Here is a 6,000-nt window from a genome sequence, read left to right on the forward strand (position 1 = left end):
TGATCTAACCACAAGACTAAGCTTGCTGATTACTTTTCTGCATCTGTTCTGAAGAGAGTGTATACCAGTCTCAAAAGCCATTTGGCAACCTTCACAAATACATCTACACAAACATGTTTAGTAGTATGAAAGCCTCAGTTCTAGTTATATTTTTGTAAGTTTTAAACAAGAGTTTGCCACAATAAATCCTTAACTAATGCCAATAGCAAGTATGATGTATTTTTAAAGGTTTTCTTGTTTTTTCCACTGGTATGAACCTGGTACAAACCTGGTACTGTATCACATATGCAGCAGTTTCTTCTTATCTCAAATGAAGGCTAACTTTGGCCTCAAGGCTCTGACAGTCCCGCTGAAATTAATTCAAAGAAATGAACTAAGAGACTGCTTATTCTACAATTGCATCAGAATATGTAATATGTCTACACACAAAATTTCAAGCTGTCTCCTAAACAGGCTCAAAACCTGAGGAAACAGCCCAGCAGCATGTCTATGCATGTATTCTAAGATGGCTTATAAAAATAATTCAAGTCTTTCATATATGCATCTCTGTAAATCAACCAATGCCAGGTATACATGATTACAACACAACCATCTATGACTCAGCAGGGGAATCTGGACATACAAGGAGACTCATTTACATTAATAAGTACAACCATAAAAAATTAAGCCAGAGTAACTAAGAAAAAGTAGTTTGAGATTTCCAAACTTTAAAACTGTGTTTCTAGTCTGACCGAATATATAAAATTGGGAGGAAAATGTCAACCTACTCTAAACGCTGCTCAGCATCCTGAAGCAGATTAACATAACTTAGTGAGACTGTGTCAAAGTATAAAGAGACAAGGTGGGTGAGGTAATATTTTTATTGGCCCAACTTCTGCTGGGGAGAGAGACAAGCTTTCGAGCCACACAGAGCTCTTCTTCAGTCTCTCACCCCAACAGAAATTGGCCAAATAAAAGATATTACCTCACTTACCTTGTCTCTCTAATATCCTGGGACCAACATGACTACAACACCACTGCATATATCAAACAATAAAGAATTTGGTGTCAGTTCTTTGGAAAGCATCAGGAATAGAAACAAACATTGACTGCAAACTTGAACAGGACTTTCTAAATGTCCTCCTTTCCCACATGAAGACCCCAGGCAAGTCAACATTTGAACTGAATTACCAATTACTGCCTAACACACCAACTTTTCAAGTCATAGATAATAAAAACCTGATTCACTAGGCCAGTGATTAGTATGTGTATGTGCAGGAAACAGTCACTAAGTGCTGTATGTATACAGAGTGTGGTGTCGAAGTACAGCAGAACAGCAGAGTTACAAACACTTTGGGAATGGAGGCTGTTCGTAACTCTGAAACGTTCATAACTCTGAACAAAGCATTATTCTTGTTCTTTCAAAGTTTACAACTGAACATCGACTTGATACAGCTTGAAACTTTACTGTGTAGAAGAAAAATTCTGCTTTTCAACCATCTCAATTTAAATAAAAACAAACAAAAGAATAAATGGACACAAATCAGATGTCAAGAATTATAACATTCATAAACCAGTCGGAGAACACTTCAATCTCTCTGGTCACGCGATCACAGACATGAAGGTCGCTATCTTAAAACAAAAAAACTTCAAATCCAGACTCCAGCGAGAAACTGCTGAATTGGAATTCATTTGCAAATTGGATACTATTAATTTAGGCTTAAATAGAGACTTGGAGTGGCTAAGTCATTATGCAAGGTAGCCTGTTTTCTCTTGTTTTTTCCTCCCCCCCCCCCCCCCCCCCGATGTTCTGGTTTAACTTGGATTTTAACTTGAAGAGTGGTCAGTTTGGATGAGCTATTACCAGCAGGAGAGTGAGTTTGTGTGTGTATGGGGGTGGGGGGGATGTGAGAACCTGGATTTATGCAGGAAATAGCCCAGCTTGATTGTCATGCACATTGTGTAAAGAGTTGTCACTTTGGATGGGCTATCACCAGCAGGAGAGTGAATTTGTGTGGGGGGGTGGAGGGTGAGAAAACCTGGATTTGTGCTGGAAATCACTTTAGATAAGCTATTACCAGCAGGACAGTGGGGTGGGAATAGGTATTGTTTCATATTCTCTGTGTATATATAAAGCCTGCTGCAGTTTCCACGATATGCATCTGAGGAAGTGAGCTGTAGCTCACGAAAGCTTATGCTCTAATAAATTGGTTAGTCTCTAAGGTGCCACAAGTCCTCCTTTTCTTTTTGCAAATACAGACTAACACGGCTGTTACTCTGAAACCAAACATAGAAACAGTTTCCTTTTCTTGTCAACTTTTTTTTAAACTTTCCCTTTATTTTTAGTAGTTTATATTTAACACAGTACTGTACTGTATTTGTTTTTGGGGTTTTTGTTTTGTTTTTTCATCTCTGCTGCTGCCTGATTGCATAGTTCTGGTTCTAAATGCGGTGTGTGGTTGACTGGTCATTTCATAACTCTGGTGTTTGCAACTCTGAGGTTCTCCTATAGTAGGTTCAATGTATCGATTATAATTCTAGTTATAGGAAAATTATTCTCTGAAGGTACACACACCACAAGAGCATTCCTTTGAGTATATTACACTTTCAGATATTCTGCCAAGAGTAACCATTTCTACCTTTTAAAAGTTCAGACAATACAATCCACGGAGTTTATTTATATCTGGAAAAACGAGAGAACATAACCCCACCCCTCACTAAGAATAAAAGTTCCATCTACTAAGCCAGACAGTTACGCTTGCATTGAACTTCTAATTGGGAAATAAACATTTGTATTCTGGTTTCATAAACAAGAGCTTCAAAGCAGGAAACATAAGTCAGTGAATGTAAGTAAAAGGAATTCCCCTCTCCTTATGTAATACAAGTATAATACTTGTCCACAGAGAGTGGTGTTAATGTTTGTAAAGTGCTATGAGATGTACTCTTCTATACCACCTTTTAGTCAAATAAATCAAAGCTTAACATCTCTGTGTAAGGTAGATAAAGTTATTACCACTAACAAACCCATGTCCAAAATGGATGTAAGAGGAAACAGAAATACAAAGTGTTATTATTTACACACCAGAAGAGGTTGCATTTCAGTGGTGCTGTATATGCAGTTTGCCAAGCATTTCAGATGTATCACATTATGCTGTATTGGTTTGGCTACTAGGAAGAAAAAGAAACAAAGCTAAAAGATGCTGTGTTGAATTCTCTGGGCCAAATCCAGATGCGGTTTAAATGGGTGCAAATCCTACAAAGTTGATGTCTTATTACCTTCCTATTTATCTGTTAGGATGATATTTGCATTTCTGGGCATCTTTTGCTCAAGAATCTCAGATTGCCTGAAAAACACATGAAGTCTCACACCGCTTCCACCCGTGAGGTGGGAGTCATCACACCCTTCTGTGACAGAGGAAAAGTGAGAGGCATAAGCCAACAGCATGAAAACCCCATCCCACCAGCACTGGGAATGTTCCAGAGGAACAAGCACGCACATTATCCGCAAAGCGCTCCAAGTTCGTTTAAGATGAGCGAGCAATGAGATATTCATGAGAAAAACAGTTGGAGTGGGGGTCCTACAACCCACCACAGGGACGGTGCAAAGTCCTGTGGAGTGGAGAGGGGGCCAACCACTCACTGGCTTAAAGCGAGACCCTGAAGACAGCCATGGAGAAGGAAAACTAAGCCAAGCCCCGTGGGCTGAAAGGGAACCCTACAACTCAGTACGAGGCAGAAGGGGAAGCTGCCTGAGGTGGGTGTAAGGGGAGCCCTGCAGCCCAGCACTAGGGTGGGAGCGCAGGGGAACCTGGAGGGAGAGAGTGAAGGGCGCCACAGGCCAACACTGGGGCAGGTGGGCAGTGGTGGTGCTGGAGGGCAATAGTCCAGCCCCGCCCCAGCGCTGTAGAGACGGCGGTCTGGGGCAGCTGGGCTGGAGCTCAGCTCTTGGACAAGTACCGGGAGCCCTGCGGGAGAGAGGCCACTGCGATAGGAGCAACAGCCCAGCTCCCGGTGGAAGGGGCCGTGGCCCGGAGGTGGCCCGTGAGCCCAGATACTCACCACACTGCCCCCGGTGGCTCCTCACCTCCAACAGCAGCTGCTGCCCGCGGCCTCCATTCGCGACGCGGCCCAGCCCGGCCCGCTCAGCGGCTTCTCCTGTCTCCCTTCCCCGGTCCCGCTAGTGCCGGAGCCGCCGCCGCCGCCGCCATTTTGATCCCTAGCCTTGGGGAGGGGAGCGCCAGGGAGCCTGCGCGGCGGCGGCTCTGCGGCGCCTGGCTCACGTGGTTGGCCGTGGAGGGAGGGGAAGGCTAGCGCCCAGGTGGCTCCCCCTGCAGGCGGGCGGAGGCGCTGGCGGAGCCGCGGGCCGTGAGGAGGAACCGAGCAAGGCAGCGCCGCGGATGCTGAGGAGCCGCGGGGCGGCGACGTGGAGCGAGGAGGCGAGGCGAGGCGAGGCGAGGGGGGGCGGGCAGCACCCCACAGGTCTCCCGCGGGCCACGCCCGCCCTCGGTGGGGATGTGCCCGCACCGAGAGCCCAGTCAGCACCGGGGCCACCAATGCGCGCGGGTCCCGCCGCCGTGGGTGTTCCCCTCCCTGCTCCTGGCGTGTGCCAGGTGCCAGCTCCGGGCCAAGTGGCGCGGCCCATAAACACAACAGGTCCAAGCACGTGAGCCCCCTGGAGCCTGACCAGCACGCCTGAGGGGGTGCCGATTGGCATCTGTTATTTTGCAATCTTCTGTTCGTTGCTTTCCCCGGCACCGCCCCTCCCGCCGCCGCCGTGTGGAAATTGTGCTCGCTTTGCGTGCCCAATTGGGGCAAGTCACAGCATTGCCCCTCTTCTCGCCGTTTTCTGGCCCATTTGAACACGCACGTGTAATTTACACCATGGTTCATAGTACTGGTGTCCTGAGACTACCGTGGGAGTGGTAGCTGCTTACAACAAGAGTGAATTTAGCTCCTGTTTTGTTTAAACGTCCTGTGAGCTTGTTCACAGATTACAAGCAAAATTCTGATCACAGTCAGATTGCAATTTTATTGGAATTACCCCTGATTTATGCTGGTGTATTCTAGATCAGAATCTGGCCGCTCTAATCCTCCCCCTACTTCTTCTACTTGTCTAGCATTATTGTATTAGACAAGGTGGGTGAGGGCATATCTTTTATTGGACCAACTTTTATAGCAGCCAAAAGTATGCTAGCTATGTTTCGGAGGAGACACAGGTCAGAACAGGTCTAGATCAGTGGTTTTCAAACTTTTTTTCTGGTGACCCAGTTGAAGAAAATTGTTGATGCCCACGACTCAACGGAGCTGGGGATGAGGGGTTCTGGGTGTGGGAGGGGCTCTGGGCTGGGGCAGGGGGTTGGGGTGCGGGGGGGGGTCAGGGCTCTGGGCTGCAGGTGCAGACTCTGGGGTGAGACCGGGGATGAGGGGTTAGGGTTGCAGGAAGGGGCTCAGGGCTGGGGCAGGGTATTGGGGTGCGGGGTTGGGGCACGGGCTTACCTCGGGCGGCTCCCAGTCAGTGGCGCAGCTGGGGTGCTAAGGCAGGCTTCCTGCCTCTCTTGGCACCATGGACTGCGCTGCGCCCTGGAAGTAGCCAACAGCAGGTCCGGCTCCTAGGTGGAGGCACACAAGTGGCTCCAAGCAGCTCTTGCCCGCAAGCACTGTCCCCCACCCCGGAATCGGCCAATGGGAGTGCAGAGCTCGTGTTTGGGGCGGGGTCAGTGCGTGGAGCCCCCATGGTCCCCCTGCCTAGGAGCCAGACCTGCTGCTGGCCACTTCCATGGCACAGCGTGGTGTCAGAACAGGTAGAGACTAGCCTGCCTTAGCCAGGCAGCACCGCCGACGGGACTTTAATGGCCCCGTCAGCTGTGCTGACCAGAGCCGCTGCGACCCAGTCCCTTACATTCTGCAACCCAGTACTGGGTTGCGACCCGCCGTTTGAAAACCACTTCTCTAGCTGATACAGTAATAAAAATGCCAGAGGTCCCTTTTCTGCTGCATATCCTACCATTGCTAGCTCCGCTG

At 48.2% G+C, this 6,000-nt stretch overlaps 1 protein-coding gene across 3 annotated transcripts in view; it reads right to left on the bottom strand.

Annotated features, from left to right (window-relative positions):
• BTBD7 (BTB domain containing 7) overlaps positions 1-4,199 on the bottom strand; it is a 114,489-nt gene extending 110,290 nt beyond the window's left edge. Inside the window, exons 1-4 of one of the 3 annotated variants that reach the window (XM_084632026.1) lie at positions 4,039-4,199; positions 3,256-3,384; positions 3,062-3,147; positions 269-349 (exon numbers count right to left, since the gene is read on the bottom strand). The gene's annotated coding sequence lies outside the window, so the exon portion shown is untranslated. The remainder of the gene's footprint in view (positions 1-268; positions 350-3,061; positions 3,148-3,255; positions 3,385-4,038) is intronic. The other 2 variants (XM_084632027.1, XM_084632025.1) reach the window with 2 other exon arrangements.
• Between the last annotated feature and the right edge of the window lie 1,801 nt (positions 4,200-6,000).

This window comes from Lepidochelys olivacea (assembly GCF_965140295.1).
Source record: "Lepidochelys olivacea isolate rLepOli2 genome assembly, chromosome: 6".
Taxonomy (NCBI): domain Eukaryota; kingdom Metazoa; phylum Chordata; order Testudines; family Cheloniidae; genus Lepidochelys; species Lepidochelys olivacea.